We start from the raw sequence: 18,141 nt of genomic DNA on the forward strand, positions 1-18,141 counted from the left end.
AAAATTGATAAATATATCTGAGGTGTTGGTGATATACCATTTTTTCTTGTTGGTTCTGGTTAATGAGTGTGTTCATGCTATGAAAAATAATCTAATTGTACTTCTATGATACTTGCACTTTTCTGTAGGCATACTATAGGTTAAAAAAAGTTTTAATATTTTCTCAAATTATGATAGCCTAGATTTCTTGAGTATAAGAATTAATTTTTTAATTGACCTTGCTTGTGATCTTTGAAACACAGTTCTTTATCTTACCAAGATTATGAAAATTTGACTTAGTATGTAAGGTTCTAATGGCTCTTCTGTACAGATCACATGTATTTTTCTTAATAGGAAAGTTTGAACTAAGTCACGATTGATGTTGTTGGGCCCTTCTCCTTAAATATCGTTCAGTAAATTTCTGTCTTTATATTGCTTCTCTTTGCATTGTACCTCATCTTTATATGCTTTCTCATTCACCCTATACCTTCAGTTTCTGCCACTAAAGGATGATACATTTCTAGCACTTTTCCCTCCTTAGCTCCAGAGACCCTGATGGCATTTCCCCTTGATGTATCACAGGACTTTAAATGTAATGTGAAAAACTGGAGCTTGTTATCACCCTACTGTAACTTCCCTTTCCTGCCTGTACTGCCTGTCCCAGTGAATGCCCCACTGTCTACCTCGTGATCCACTTAGAGTCATCTAAGACTCCACTCTCTTCCTTTTTCTTCACTGCTTGCATCTAATTAGTCCACACATTCTGTCAGTTCTACCTCTTATAGCACTCTTCAGCTTTTATTCCCTTTCACTTGGAAGCCCACTTAAAACAAAACAAAACAAAACTTGTGAAGCAAATGAATCTCCACAGTCACCAAACTCCTGATTCTGAATCAGCCTCTTCCCACCCGTCCATTCCTTCCACCAGTCTTTATGTTTGTAAATGATGCATCTATGCTTCCAGTTTCTTAAATAGGTATCTTTGAGTCAGCTTGACTCTTCTCTCACATACCATAATGGATAGCTCTAGCTTCAGAATATACACATAATCTGGCCATTTCTTATCATCTCTCTCCCATCCCCACCTCCCTGATCCAGGCCAGTCTCACACTTTTTTATGTTCCATGCCACACTGTCTATTTCTCCACCAGTACTTCATACCACTGTGTGTTTGCTCACCTGCCTCTCATTGCTAGGGATGCCCATTCCCCTCTTACCAACCTGGCTAAGTTTTCCCCATCATTTCAGGTGAGCACATGCCACCATTTTCTTTAGAAAATGTTTCCTGGATCCTTTGGGCTGAGCTAGTACTCTATGTTTCTTTATATTCTAAGTGCCAAGCACATTACCTGGTATGTAGTTGGTGCTCAATAAATTCAGAGACACTGCTGATGAACTACTGAACTGTAATAAAGCCTTGACACATTTCCTCTTACCAATCTTTATTATAATAATCACACCTTATTTCAATTTTCGATTTCTCTAACTTCCTCACTGAGTTATGAGCTACTTAACGTTAGGAAATGTGTGTCTTAATCATTTTTGCATTTTTGTATGTCCATAGTAGTGTTCAAAAATAATTGCTAAATGAAGAAGAATGTAAATAACAAGGAGTGCACTTATAAATATATATTTCTTGCTATCTGCTATGGACTAATTTCTGTGCCCTCTAATTCACATGTTGAAGTCTTAACCCCAATTTGATAGTATGCTAAGATGGAGCCAACTGGGACTAGATGAGATCATGAGAGTCAATTAGCTTATGAATCCCATCTGAATTAGCTATTTCTGGCTATTATTGAGAGCTATAATTGAGAGCCTCCTCCATGAAAAGACACATAATATTTTCTCTACAAATTATTGCTTTGTCTTGACTATACACTTCAACTGATTGGCAGATAACACCAAAAAGGCCAATTAAACAGCCTGTCATACTACAAAGTCACACATAACATCCTTAGCCACAACTAGCCATTTCAGAAAAGTGGAACAGAATAACCCCACCACTGGTAAATCCACCTAAAATTCATTTCCTCTTGAGCAGGGGTATAAAAATCCCATGCTTATAAATGACATTACTTTCTTCTAACCAACTATTAACATTGATGGCTAATTGTTTCCCTCTTTACTGATTCTCAGGATTATAAATGGCTCTTCATTTATGTTACCCCAGATATTTGTTACAATGATTATGTTTTCAGAATCCAAAACTATTTACTTTGTGTAATTTCAGAAAAAAATAGAAAATTCCTGTTAAGAGTATTTATTTCCTCTACTTTTCAATTTCTCCTGAGAGAATTTACCTGGATCGGTTGATCCTGATGGAAAGGCAACAGGTGGCATACTTCCTTGTATTTAGAGCTTGTGGTTTAATATCTTTAAGTCTAGCACACGTCTGTGGCAGGGCACATTGGGCAGCTGCATTCACAACACATGTTTCCTTGGACTGTTGCCAGTGGGGAGATTGCAGACCACTGTAAGTTTGAAATCAGAAAGGCCTGACTCAGGTTGCAACCTCCTGATTTTCCCATTTTTTTAAAATTTGGAGAGTCAACTTAACATTTAGAAATGAGGACACTCAGAGGACTAATTTAAAACAAAGTGGGAAGTGATTGTCTAACACTTCCGCGTCGAGTTGCTTCTGAGGAATCCCACCCCATTCAGTGTGTCTTGCTTCCTTAGTCTCTGTATTGTTTATTCCTAAATAAAGAATCAGAAAGAGGACAGAATATTAGTGGCTGTGTCCCATGCTGTCAAAACATAGCTGTGGTGTGATTACAGAATGGTGAGTGGGAAAACACTGCAGAAATGCCTGATGTGGGCGACGGGATACAGAGACTTCAAACCACCATAGCATGTGTGTACCTATGCACAACCCTGTGGGATAGGCACATGTACCCCAGAGCTTAAAGTACAATAAAAAATATGAAATTAGAAACAATGACAACAAACCCAGAAAAGAAAACGTCTAATTTGGATTGTACAACTTCATAATGAAATGTATGGAAACTCACACCAGAGGTGCAGGCTCATGAAACAGTGCTCCTCTCTTAGGCACTCACTCTTTCTTGCTTCCTCTGTGTCCCTCCTCTGCTGTTTTCCTGGGCACCTACAGCTCCTGAATTTAGAAGCTCTTTGTTATTAAGGGAAGGGGGAAGACATTATTCTAGCGGTAGTTGGCAAGGTAGCAAACTATCCCATTACCAAAGTGATAAAATATTTACTGCATATAACGGAAACTATCACCAAGTTTTCCCCAAGAGAATGTCCCTCTTTCTCCTCAGCAAGAACGCAAGCCACAAAGGCCAACGTGTTGTCCCTACAGCTATACATCATAAAGCTGACCCCACAGGTGTTGACTGTGACATCTCTCCCCAGCTCTTCTGGGAAGGTGTCATGCCGAGTGTCAGGTTCCAGCTCATGCTGTGGTCTGAGGGGAGTGGGTAGATGGGTGGCAAATAGCCGAAAGAACACCCAGGGGGAATAGGCAGGTGAAACATGGTTTTTTTTCTCAGCAGCTCTCTTAACCCTCCATCTTTGTTTTGGCTGCCTGCTCCTGCTCTGCGGCTCTTGCCCCTCCCACACTTACAGCTGCACTCCCTGGCACCCAGGACTTCCTGGCTCCCTCTGTCCGTCTGCAAGAGCTGTGTGTACAGCGTCAGCAGGGCAGTTATACCTTTTACAGACAATAGTGGCTTAGAGCCAAGTATGAGCTTACACAAACAGATTATATAACAAGTGGAGTTGTGCGCCTGGACTCTATAAACTCCCTGAGTCGTGCTGGCCTGGATGTCTGCCTCAGCCTATTCTTGACCAAAGCACATCCATTTACCTAACAGAAGAAGACATCGTTGGTGCTGGAAAGTCTGGAGAAACTGCTGACTAAGTTGTGCTTGACAAGGAGTCACTAGTGCACCAAGCATGCCCGGAAGCGGGAGGCAGTAGAATCCCAAACGCCTTGGGTTAAATTTGCGGCACAATCCAGGTAGGTGGTGCTTCTCTCCTATGTACTGCCACATTCTGCCCCTGATCCTTTAGGCAAACTGTCTCAGCAGCTCTGCTGTCATGGCATTCTAGGGGCCAGCCAAGCAGGAAGGTGAAGCTGGCTGCCTCCGGGAAGGCTTTTCTTTCCTGAGGAACAGAAAAATCTGCAGCTGAGTCTCATCTCTCAGCTGATCTAGGGCTTTTAAATGTTATTTTTTTCCCTTTGCACTGCATCTGATGCTTAAGACATTAGCCTAAAAACCCATCAGTGAAGCTATATATATCCAGTCTTCAGGATCCTCAATTAAGAAACTGTCTCAGTTATCTTATAAGATTATGAGATAAGATAATCTGAAGCTAGCATCTGTTAATAGTTATGTTTTGTTTTTGAATTTGGAGATATACAGCATATTTTCCAGTTAAAACCCACTGCTGATCAAAACACTGTTCTATCTTAAAAGGAGAAGAATGTGCATACGTCCAAAATTTAAAAAACCAACTCTGTTACAAAAGAAAATGGCTGTTTTCCTAAAGAAAGCAATCAGCACCGGTCCACAGTACTGGTGGTGATTGTGTTGATCATTAGCAGAGTTTCAAGACAAGCAGAACTTGATGCTGCATTTCATTTCCCTCTCCTCTAGATCTTGTCTAATTTTCTTCAAAAAGAGGCCTTTCGAATGCACTCAAACTCATATGCCTGAGTGAAATGTAACAGAAACAGGCTAAGCACCTACACTTAGACCCTCTGTAATTCTACTCCAGTGTCTCCAATGAGGAGACATTTGATTAGTTATCAGGAGACACAACAAGAACCCCAAGGAAAGTCAGGTTCAAGTTGCCCTGCTGTAATTACTGATGCGTATAATTAAATCATGTACGAAGACATTAAATATTTCAGCAAAGTCTGTTTTAAGTTGTTTTACCTCTGAAAGACACTAATGCGCAATGATTTTCTCAGGTAAATGTGAGTTAGCTGTGTTGGTGGTTAGACCAGACACAGCAGCTGCAGGTTTAATTAAACGTTTGCCTAACCATATAAAAAGACAGTGATGTATCTTCATAGCATCTGGCAGCTCCACTATCCTCCAGTCATTCTTTAATTAGCATGCTGGTGAATTTAATAGAAAATGGCTTTAACTCAGAAGCAGATGGTTCTTCTGAGTGACAAGGGGAATGACAATTTCTGTCATGTTTACTTCCTATGTAGCTTTCTAGTTTGAAATATTCCTTCAGAGCACAGTTCGGGTGAAATCAGGGGTCTTGTTTAATATTTTCAAAAAGCAACCAATTCTGAATCTCGATCTCTTGGAAAAGTCTGGTTCATGAGCTTCAAGAGATGGTTTTCTTTTTCTATCCTTTTTCATTTCTCATATTTTGTGATGATATTAGCCTTTCTGTTAAGTTAAAAGAATGGTTTTATGTAAATTTATAGTATCTCTGAGGTAGATAAAAATATATCCATCGGACACAATCCAGTCTCTGAAGTGATACTGATTATCAGAATTTTCAAATTTAGAAAACTTGAACCCATCTCCCTCTTAGAGTAACTGCCAGCCACTGGCTTGAGAGAAGAGAGGGAAAAAATTATTGCTTTTCATAGTTGTTTTAGGTAAGAGAAAATTCCAAGGAATAGAAAAAACAAGAACATCTATAATTGTTGGTGAGCTTTGGTTCTTCTGGGCCTATGATTTGTCTCTGTATTGTGAGTAAAAGCTCTTCCGACTGGCGTCTGCTTATTACTCACCCTCTTGGGCTGAGGCTCTGTTGCACCTAGGAAATTATACATAATAATTTAGTTCACTTTACGTGGTTAAGATGGACTGAGTGAAAAATGGACAATTTATCTATTTGGAATAAGCGTTATTTCTCCACTTATGCCTTTATTTTCATATTTTCAAATTCGGCAGACAACTAATCCAAACCAATCATGTGCAATGTGCGTGTGCTGAGTAAGAGCTTCCGGCTGTGATGATAGACACTTTATTTAAATTATCTCATTTAATTCTCACAATAACTCTGTAAGGTAGGTTTTGCTAATCCTTATTACAAATGAAGATATAGGCTAAAAAGGTTATGTGGGTGGGAGGGCCCAGTTTTGGACCCAGTTTTCAAACAGCAATATTGTTCTCTCTACTTGGTGCTACATTGTTTTAAGATCCAGAAGATATTTATTGTTCATTCACAGAACAAAGATGTACCACATCTAACCATGTGCCAGACAGGTGATAGGCATCCAAAGTCATATAGATCCTCACTACTGCACTTGAGGACCTCTCAGTCAAGGGGGTAGATATGCATAGTCATAATCATAATATAGAATGGGGAGAACTATGGCGAAGATGCTTTCAACCACCCTGTGAGCCCAGAGGAGGGAGCAGGCAATTGTGCCACATATCGCAAACAAGTTGACGTTAGATCACAGAAGGAGAAGGAGTCCTCCTGGGAGAAAACTGGGTGTAGCTTATTCCAAGCAGAGAGAACACAATTAATAAAGGCTTAGAGTACTGGAAGGACTTGGAATATTTCAAGCACAGAAGGATGCTTCCATGAATGGAGATAAGAAGCATGGACATAGCAGAGGGTACCTAGTTCTTTGCAGCAATGTCAATAAACTCAAATGTCTAATGATGCCAGGTGAGTAGTAGCAATGACAGAAGTGAACTGTGTCTGGTGATAGGGTGTGGTGATGACTTTGGAAAGTAGTTTTTATGCTTCATTTTCTCAAAGGGAGATTTTGATTTTCAAAAAACATTCAATTTTTATTGGTCCAGAAGTCCACCATTTGGGAATTTATGTTGAAATTACACCTTCCTTATGCAAAATGACATTTGTATCCATCTCATGCATCCATTATATCCTGTTTGAAAGAAAATATTGGCAAAAAACTAGGACCTTTTCAAAAAGAACCGGTTCAGTAAAATTCTTAGGTTTCAGAATAAATACAACTTTTTCAAACCTAAAGAAAATTGAACGTGTCTGCAAGGTGTATTCATCTCTGAAGCTGCCAGTTCACAACTGTTGGGTGTGGGGGACCTGCTAGCTCCCTACTTGCTGATCACTTCAACCTCTATTTGCATTAAACACATTTCCTGCTGGCAAGTTTGAGAAAAGCGGAATATCATTTAGGAGTGGGCAGTACACACAGATATTAAAGTTCCTGTTACAGTTTAGTTTTCTTGGGAGTTAGCATTTTGAAGGAAGATTTGACTTGAAATGCATTCACTTTGCACCTTTTCAGCAGTCATTTACACTTGCTTATGTTAAAATGAAAATATTTAGCTACCCCTGTAGCTAAAAAAAGGCACAGGCTTGTCTAATCAACCAACACAAAGAAAACTTTGGAGAATCTGGGGGATAGGGAGTAAGTAAGAAGAGAGAGAGGAAGAAAGTGAGGACTATCCTTGTTAATAAAAAAAATCAGGTCAGGAATCCACGTGCCCTAACAAAGTATCTCTTCTCCCCTAGGTTTTTTACGGTTCCATTGTAAAATCTAGAATCTCATCAGGACACATTTTATCAAATAGAATTTCTTAGTATACATTACGTTGCTAATTAAATTTTGCTTAATAAAAATAAAATATATATGTAAAAAATAAGGAATATGTACACCCTGCATTCCATAAAGGGATGGATATTCTTCTTTGAAAAAATTTATTATATTTATCTTGGGAACCCAGTCTATCTTTCTAAGTGTGATTTAGCTTGGTCTATAGCAAGAAATATATTTTTTTTCATTACGAAAATCTTTTCAAAAGACATTTCACAGTAAGAGATATACAAATGATCTTTAAGTGTAAGAAACGATGCTCTATTTCACTCATAAGAAATGCAAATTAAATGTACATTAAGATACCATTTATTACCTATCAGTTTGGCAAAAATTTCAACACCTTCTGATACCCTATCAACAGGGCTTTGGGAAAGCAGGTACTTTCATATGTGATTGTTGAGATTGCCAAATAATATAACCCATGTATTAGTCAGGGTTCTTCAGAGAATCAGAAGCAATAGAGTGTGTGTGTAGAGAGAGAAAGAGATTTATTTGAAGGAATTGGCTCACACTATGATGGAGGCTGGCAAGTCCAAAATCTGCAAGGTGGACCAGCAGCTGAGAATCCAGGAAAAGCTCACACTGCAGTTCAACTTCACAGTCTGTCAGGTTGGAGAATTCTCTCTGCTCCTGCTCAGAGAAGGCCAGTCTTTTATTGTATTCTGGCTTTAGCTGATTGGATGAAGTCCATTCACATTGGGGAAGGTAATCTGTTTCACTCTAAATGTTAATCTCATACAAAAATATTTTCATAGAAACATCCAGAATAATGTTTGACCACATATCCGGGCATCCTGGCCTGGCCAACTTGACACATAAAACTAGCAGTCAAAACATGATGTAAGAGAATTTAGAAATATCTAGTAATGCTACATATGCATTTACCCCTTGACTCAAAAAACCTGCTAAAAGTTTATTGTGAAGATACATATATACAACACAAAACAACATTTGCACAAGGTTATACAACATTTTTTGAAACAACAAAATATTAGAGAAAAACTAGGGCCTAATCAAAGAGAACTGGTTGAATACCCTAAGAAACAACTATTTGGTAAATTACTAGTTAGTAATAAAAATACTAAAACGGATCTCTAGAAACTGATATACGCCTATTTCCAAAAATACACTCAAAGTTTTTTTAAAAAAATGAAGATGCAAGTGAGTACATAGTATGCTACTTTGTATAAAAAGAGGATATTTAACTCTCTCTAATAATGCGTAGTATATATGTCCATGTGTACATACTTATACAAACACACAGTTTTGCAAAACACACATGGAAAGACAAACCAAAAATAAATATGCTTACTTCTAGGGGTGGATTAATAATCGCCAAGCTCCAAGTTCAAATGCTATTCTTTTTTTGATCCCACCCAAGGCTGCCTACTTTTCAGTTGTGGATCTGTAACTACTTTAATGTCTCCTTAAGATCCAGATGCCAGCAATTGCTTGCGTTTCCTTGGGAGAACCAAATGTATTTAAGGATTGTCATGTATTGAATGCATTTAAGTGAGCCAGGGATTCACGGGACCACATTATTTTTCTCAAGTGTTTAATTAAGATCTCAAGAATTTTGAGTATTCCTGTCATTCTACTGTTATCCAAAATGCGGATGGCCCTTCCCCACCCTAAGTTCCAATGATTAAAAAGATTCTATGTACCTTTTGATTTTTTTTTTCTGCCCCAAAATGATACAAAGTGTCAAAAGTGTGAAATTGTCAGATATAGTTTCATATTTTGGGGTCATGATTTGTCTCTGCATCCAATCTCTTTCCTCTGTCTGATTACAACATATCCAAATCTTTCTTAGGTCAGTTACAAAAGAAAGCTCAGGAGGAGCTCTAGTCTCACTGGCTGTTTTAGGGGTTAGAGAAAAAAGAGTTTAGAAGTGGAAAGGCTCTTAGGAGACTAAATGTAGCAAATTGTTCCCAGGGTCTGAACTAAGGCAATGGCAGCAACAAGAAAAGAGGGAAGGTAGAACAGACGGTTCTTGGAGATGCCCAGGTCTCTTGCTCGAGCTGTCGATGGTTACATTATCCTCCAGTATCTCCTTCATAGAAAGTGACCATCTTGGCTTCTGTATAAAGCACTAATACCAAAAGAACCACACAACAATAAAGGTTACAATTTCAAAAAAAAAAACAGAGAAAAAGAAAAATGATGCACTGCTTTGGTTCTTTAGATTTTAAAAACAGAAGAAAGAAATTATAGAATTTTTCTTCCATACTAGGACGAAACATAAAACTCAGCTTTTGTGGCACGAGGTGGAGGTTGGGTGGAATTCAGTTCAAGCAGGATCAATTCTGACATCCAAGCATTTGTTCCAAAGCAACATGTGAAAATGAGGTGTCTATAACATTGTGGCACCACTATATGGTCATTTTGGTGTGGAAAAGAAATGATTTCTAATTTCCATGTGACATACTGATGCTTAGAGAGCAGAACAGTGTTGATATTATTAATATGAGGGGAAAATTATGAGTTCTGTATCATTGCTTGTCTGTCCTGTGAAGAGTGGTGGACACATCCCACCAGGGAAGTGTGGGATAATGTGCAAATTCACATGCAGGCACACATACACCCTTTGGTTTGAAGATTCTAGTTACAGGATAATTCAAGCCAATCAGGAAAAAAACTAAAAGACAGAAGCAGGGGATGGAGACAATTCACTGCATATGTACTCCTATGTTCAAGGTGTATTGTTAGGGTAGATTGTATTGTTTTTCAAATTACTTGCTGCCTCTTTCTCTGTTGCGTTGCTTCCCGCAGGAGGATTCTACATTTCCGACCTGCTCAGGTGGAGCTGTGTAACTTACTTAGGTCAATAAAATTTGAGTGGAGTCATGTACGTTATTTCTGAGAAGAAGTTTTAAGAGCTAGTGAATAGTTCCCTATCTCTCTGTGTCCTCTGCTTAGAGACCAGTAAATCCAGATAGGGACTTTTCCATCAGATAGGGTCCCTGTGTGAAAATATGGAGCAGAGTTTCAGCTGACCCACAATGGCTTACTACGTGAGTGAGAAATACGGGAATCTCTTGTTACTACAGCATAACTTAGCCTAAGCTGACCAAATTGTATTGCCTATGCCATCATTTATGCTACATAGTTAACATAGTCCTGCTACAAAATCCCAGTTGGCATTAAAAAAGTAAGCATTCATTTCTCACTCTTGTTTGTGGGTTGGCTGAGGTTCAACTTACCTACACTAGGTTTGGCAGGCATTGGCTTCAGGTGTAGGCTGGGTTCAGGTACATTCCATGTGTTATTCATTCTGAGACTAGAAGGTTACCCTGGACATATTCTTCTCATGACAAAAGGACAAGCTCAAGCCTGTAGATGTGTTTTAAAGGGTCTGCTTTCATCCTATTCAGAACATTCAATTGGCCAAAGCAAGCTTCATAGCTAAATCCAATATCAGCTAGTCAAGGAAATATACTCTACCTCTTGCAGGGCAAACTGCAAGGTCTTATGACTAAAGTGGCAGATAAAAGGAGAAGGAAAGAGTAGAGAACAACAATGCAATCCACCACTTGCTGGATAATTATTTCTCAGCAGGTTCAAGTGGGAGTCCCTTGAATTCTGTGTGCTCCTGGCATGAGCCACACTATCAGCTCTCTCACTATGCAGCATTTACAGCCAGAGAGGATCCAAATTCTGTGGAACTGAGTTTTGTACAATTTTGGGTGCTCTTTTCAAGTAAAAGATGACAAAATACCAGGCAAACTTATTGCTAGCTTCTCCTGGGGTCCTCAAAAGGGCCCATGCAAATGAGGGACTTTGAAACTGAAGCTTCTTTAGCTTCTTATTAAATCAGCCTCTGCTCACAGGCTCGCCACTGTGATCTTTCTTGTGACCAGTAGCTTAATTCTCATTTTTATGTTCACTGATTTATCTCAGTCCTCAAGAAGCTGAGGATTTCTGGATCATCCCACAATGCCTATAGCTATATATATGGCTCAAATGTTACTTTCTCAAGGAGAACTTCTTTAATAAGCCTATTAAAAATGGTTTCTATGTTACTTTCTCAAGGAGAACTTCTTTAATAAACCTATTAAAAATGGTTTCTACCCCACAGAGTCTCCATCCCTTTCCTGCTTTCCTTTTTTTGATAGAATTTGTCACTATCTTACATATTACATATTTTATGTGTTGGTGTATTTATCTATTTTCTCCCACTAAAATATAGGCGTTATGAGGGTGGGATATTTTATCAGCTTTGAACATTAATTTTTAGTGTTTAGTTAGAAAAGTGCATGGGGCATAGTATGTTCTTAATAAAGATGTATTGAACACATAAAGAGTCATGTATTCTTATATTTTTATTCTAATGTATGTTGAGAAAGAAAATAGTTGGAATGAAATTAATATTAAACATATTACCAAAATAGAGCTGGGAAGTACCTTAGAGATCATAGTCAAAATTCCTTACTTTATAAATTGGAAAACCTTGCAAAGTACCTAATTTCTGGGATTTTGCAGATATGGGCAATTAAATGTAGACCTGTTACATTAGTCTTTTTTATTTTATTTTTTAAGTTCTGAGGTACAAGTGTAGGATGTGCAGGTTTGTTACATGGGTAAACATATACCATGGTGGTTTGCTGCACCTATCAGCCTAGATATTAAGCCCAGCATCCAGTAGCTCTTTTCCCTAATGCTCTCCCCTCCCCTACCCTCCCCCAGTAGGCCCCAGTGTGTGTTGTTCCCCTCTCAGTGCCCATGTGTTCTCGTTGTTCAACTCCCACTTATAAGTGAGAACATGTGGTGTCTGGTTTTCTGTTCCTGTGTTAGTTTGCTGGGGATAATGGCTTCCAGCTTCATCCATGTCCCTGAAAAAGACATGACTTCATTCACTTTTTGGCTACATAGTATTCCGTGGTGTATATGTACCATGTTTTCTTTATCCAGTCTATCATTGATGGGCATTTTGGTTAGTTCCATATCTTTGCTGTTGTGAATAGTGCTATAATGAACATACTCATGCATGTATCTTTATAATAGAATGATTTATGTTCTTCTGGGTATATACTCAGTAATTGGATTGCTGGGTCAAATGCTATTTCCGGTTCTAAATCTTTGAGGCATCACCACACTGTCTTCCACAATGGTTGAACTAATTTACACTTCCAGCAACAGTGTAAAAGTGTTCCTATTTCTCCATGATTTTACTAGCATCTGTGGTTTCTCAGCTTTTTAAAAATCACCATTCTGTCTGGTGTGAGACAGTATATCATTGTGGTTTTGATTTGCATTTCTCTAATGGTCAGCAATGCTGAGTTTTTTGCATATGTTTGTTGGCCACATGAATGTCTTATCTTGAGAAGTGTTTATGTCTGTTCATATCCTTTGCCTATTTTTTAATGTTTTTTTTTTTTTCCCCAGTAAATTTGTTTAAGTTCCTTGTAGACTCTGGATGTTAGACCTTTGTCAGATGGATAGATTACAGAAATTTTCTCCTGTTCTGTAGGTTGTCTATTCACTCTGATAATAGTTTCTTTTGCTGTGCAGAAGCTCCTTAGTTTAACTACATCACATTTGTCAATTTTTGCTTTTGTTGTCATTGCTTTTAATGATTTCATCATAAAATCTTTGCCCATGCCTATGTCCTGAATGGTATTGCCTAGATTTTCTTCTAGGGTTTTTATAGTTTTGGATTTTACATTTAAGTCTTTAAACCATCTTGAGTTAATTTTTGTATAAGGTGTAAGGAAGGAATCCAGTTTCAATTTTCTGCATATGGCTAGCCAATTCTCCTAGCAACATTTATTGAATGGGGGATTCTTTCCCAATTGCTTGTTTTTGTCAAGTGTATCAAAGATCAGATAGTTGTACATATGTGGCCTTATTTCTGGATTCTCTATTCTGTTCCATTGGTCTATGTATCTGTTTTTGTACCAGTACCTTGCTGTTTTGGATACTGTAACCTTGTAATATAGTTTGATGTTGGGTAGTGTGATGCCTCCAGCTTTGTTCTTTTTGCTTAGGATTGTCCTGATTATACAAGCCCTTTGTTGGTTCCCTATGAATTTTAAAATAGTTTAAAAAAAAAAAAATCTGTGGGCGGGGCGTGGTGGCTCACACCTATAATCCCAGCACTTTGAGAGGCCGAGGCGGGTGGGTCACGAGGTCAAGAGATCGAGACCATCGTGGTCAACATGGTGAAGGAGCATTTGCTGAGAGCATTTTACTTCCAATTATGTGATCAATTTTAGAGTAAGTGCCATGTGGCACTGAAAAAAATTTATATTCTGTTGTTTTGGGGTGGTAAGTTCTGTATATATTTATCAGGTCCATAGCTGAGTTCAAGTCCTGGATATCTTTGTTAATTTTCTGTTTGATAATCTGTCTAATACTGACAGTGGAGTATTAAAGTCTTGAACTATTATTGTCTGGGGTTCTAAGTCTCTTTGCAGATCTTTAAGAACTTGTTTTATGAACCTGGGAGCTCCTGTATTGGGTGCATGTATATTTAGAATAGTTACTCTTCTTGTTGAATTGAATCTGTTACCAATTATGTAAGGCCCGTCTTTGTCTGTTTTGACCTTTGTTGGTTTAAAGTCTATTTGTCACAAACTAGGATTGTAACTCTGGCTGTTTTTTTTTTTTTTTTTTTTTCCGTTTTCCTTTTTTTTGGTAAATTTTCCTTCATCCCTTTATTTAGAACTTATGTGTGTCTCTGCAAGTGAAATGTGTCTCTTGAATACAGCATACCAACAGGTCTTGTCTTTTTATCCAGCGTGACATTCTGTGTATTTTAATTGGGACATTTAGCCCACTTACATTTAAGGTTAATATTGTTATATGTAAATTCAATCCTATCATCATGATGCTAGCTGGTTAATTTTGCAGACTTGCTAATGTAGTTGCTTCATAGTGTCATTGGTCTGTGTACTTCAGTGTGTTTTTGTAGTGGTTGGTAATGGTTTTTCCTTTCCATGTTTCATGCTTCCTTCAGGAGCTCTTGCAAAGCAGGCCTGGTGGTGACAAAAGCCCTCAGGATTTGCTTATCTGAAAAGTCTTTTATTTCTCCTTCACTTATGAAGCTTAGTTTGGCAAGATAAGCAATTCTGGCTTGGAAATTCTTTTCTTCAAGAATATTGAATATTGACCCCCAATCTCTTCTGGCTCGTAGGGTTTCTACTGAGAAGTCTACTGTTAGTTTGATGGGCTTCCCTTTGTAGGTGACCTGGCTTTTCTCTCTGACTGCCCTTAACATTTCTTTCTTCATTTCCACCTTGGAGAATCTGATGATTATGTGTCTTGAGGTAGGTTTTCTCATGGATATCTTACTGGGTTCTCTGGACTTCCTGAATCTGAATATTGGCATGTCTTGCTGTGTTGGGGAAGTTCTCCTGGATGATATCCCAAAGAGTGTTTTCCAATTTGGTTCAATTCTCCCTTTCTCTTTTAGGTACTCCAATCAGTCATAGGTTCAGTCCTTTTACATAGTCCCATAGTTCTTGGAAATTTGGTTTGTTCCTTTTCATTATTTTTTTGGTAATCTTGTCTGCCTGCCTTATTTCAGCAAGCTAGTCTTCAAGCTCTGATAATCTCTTTTCTGCCTGATTGATTCAGCTATTAACACTTGTGTTTTCATCATGAAGTTCTTGTGCTGTGTTTTTCAGCTTTTTCAGGTCATTTATGTTTCTCTCTAAACTGATTATTCTAGTTAACAGCTCCTGTAATCTTTTATCATGTTTCTTAGCTTCTTTGCATTGGGTTAGAACATAATCCTTTAGCTCAGTGAAATTCATTATTACCTACTTTCTGAAGCCTACTTCTGTCAGTTCATCCATCTCAGCTGCAGCCCTGTTCTGTGTCCTTGCTGAAGTGTTGCAATCATTTGGAGGAGAAATATTGCAGTCATTTGGAGAAATGGCAAATTCTGGCTTTTGGAATTTTCGGTGTTTTTATGTTGTTTTTTCCTCATCTTTGTGGATTCATCTCCCTTTGGTCTTTGAGGGTGTTGACCTTTGGATAAGGTTTTTGTGGGGTTGTTTTTGTTGATGTTATTGTTGCTGTTTGTTTTTCTTCTGAAACAGTCAAGCCCCTCTTCTGCAGGTCTGCTGCAGTTTGCTGGGGATCCACTCCAGACCCTGTTTGCCTGGGTATCACCAGTGGAGACTCTAGAACAGCAAAGATTGGTGCCTGCTCCTTCTTGCAGAACCTTCATCCATGAGGGGCACCAAACTGATGCAGCTGGAGCTCTCCTGTACGAGGTGTCTGGCAACTGCTGTTGGGAGGTCTCACCCAGTCAGGAAGCATAGGATCAGTGATCCACTTAAGAAGGCAGTCTGACTCTCCCTTAGTTGAGGTGGTGCACTGTTCTGGGGAAATCCCCCTTGTCCAGAACAGCTGGACTCCTCAGAGCCAGAAGGCAGGAAAGATTAAGTCCTCTGAACCTGAGATGGTGGCTGCTTTTCCTCCCAGGTACTGTCCCTGTGAGACAAGAGTCTTATCTATAAGCTCCTGGCTGGAGTGCTGGAATTCCTGCAGGGAGGCCCTGCCTGGTGAGGAGGGATAGATCTGGCTCCCATCTGAAGAAACAGTCTGGGTACAATCTGCCACAGCCACTTTATACCTCCCAGTCCAAACCTCCCTGTCTCCCTAGCACTGGAAGGGGAAAACCACCAACTAGAGCCACAGTAATGGTGGCTGCCCTTCCTTCTGGGAAGTCAGTTGTCTCAGGCAGACTCCAGGCTCCTGTGCTGGCCAGCAAGATTTTCAAACGAGTGGGTCTTACCTTTCGAGGTTCCATGGGAGTGGGACCCACTGAGCAAGACCATTTGGCTCCCTGGCTTCTGTCCCCTTTCCATGGGAGTAGATGGTTCTCCTGTTTCACTGGAGTTCCAGGTACTGCCAGAGAATGTAAAAACTCCTGCAGCTCAGTGCCTGCTCGAGTAGCTGCTGAGGGGGGCAGATGTCATGGGTTTGCCCACTTATGTGCCTGAGACCCAAGGCCCTGGTGGTGTAGGATCACAAGGGAATCTCCTGATCTGTGGATTGCAGAAGTCCATGGGAAAAATGTAGTACCCCAGGTAAGTAGCACAGTCCTTCACTGCCTCCCTTGGCTGGGTGAGGGAGGTCCCTTTGCCCCATGTATCTCCCGGGTGAACTCTCACCCCACCCTGCTTTTTCTTGCTTTCCGTGGGTCATGCCGACTGCCTAGTCAGTCCCAGTGAGATGAACTGGCTACCTCAGTTGGAAATGCAGAAATCACTTGCTTGTTGCATTTGTCTTGCTGGGAACTGCTGACCAGAGCTGTATGTATTCAACTGTCTCGGCCCCTCCCTGATTTGTTTTTAAACAGTTTTGCTCTTGTTGTTGCCCAGGCTGGAGTGCAGTGGAGTGATCTCAGCTCATTGCAACCTCCGCCTCCCAGGTTCAAGCAATTCCCCTGCCTCAGCCTCCCAAGTAACTGGGATTACAGGTGCCCACCACCACCCCTGGCTAAATTTTATATTTCTTAGTAGAGATGGTTTTGTCATGTTGGCCAGACTGGTCTTGAGCTCCTGACCTCAGGTGATCCACCTGCCTCGGCCTCCCAAAGGGCTGGGATTACAGGCATGAGTCACCATGCCGGGCCTGTTACGTTAGTCTTTCAAATGTAGCCTGTGGAATTTAAATACAGTACCATAATATTATGAACCATTAAAAAATAGACTTCTTTAAGAGTAAAAAGCTTTCTATACTTCCTCGTTTTCCTTTTTACATTTCTTTTCACTTCCTTTTCAGAGATTTATCCTAATTTCTTATATTTTATACTTGAAAAGGTTTTATTGATCCCTATATTATAATGAAAAGTATATGCATTTAAATTTTAATTTAAAAAATTTCTGTGACTTTAAGGTTCATATTTTTTTTCGTTCTGGACTAAGTTGTTATTATAATTATTATATTAAAACTAGTCAAAATATCATAAACATATTACATATACAGGTTGAGTATTTCTAATCCAAAAATAAAAAATCTGAAATGCTTCCAAATATGAAACTTTTATGGCATGAGAGCTGACATGATATTCAAAGGAAATATTCATTGGAGTATTTCAGGTTTCAGATTTTCAGATTGGCAATGCTTTACCAGTGAGCATAATGTAAATATTCTAAAATCCTTAAAATAAAAAATGTGAAACACTTCTGGTGCAAACCATCTCAGATAAGAATTATGTAGCCTATTTTTAAAAGAAAAAATTAAACATAGAAAATAAAATTTTATTAGAATCATAGATCTTAATAAGATGGAGATTCAAAACAATTATTTCAAGTATATTCATATACATTCCTCTGTGTTTATTAACTACAATGAGATGGTGTTCAGCATTGATTTTACTTCCATTTAGCATTTTTGTAAATAAAATTTCAAAGAAAATCCATGTAAGTAAATAGATGGAATAAAAGAAGTTTTATTATAGGAATGTCATTTGATTCTTTGAATTCCTTTTCAGTTATATGCCAAAAATCACAGTCAGCTGTTATCAAAATTATTTTTTATCATCTGTCATCTGACAACTTGATTTCATCCTCTTTTAGTTTAGCTGAAAGCAACAACAAATGGGAGAACACCAGACTTGTAAAAGTACTGTTACTTTCTCAATATCAAGCCAATAGACTGACTTTTCCTTT

This window comes from Sapajus apella, unplaced genomic scaffold (genome assembly GCF_009761245.1).
Source record: "Sapajus apella isolate SASKATOON/1434 unplaced genomic scaffold, GSC_monkey_1.0 scaffold32, whole genome shotgun sequence".
Taxonomy (NCBI): Eukaryota; Metazoa; Chordata; class Mammalia; order Primates; family Cebidae; genus Sapajus; species Sapajus apella.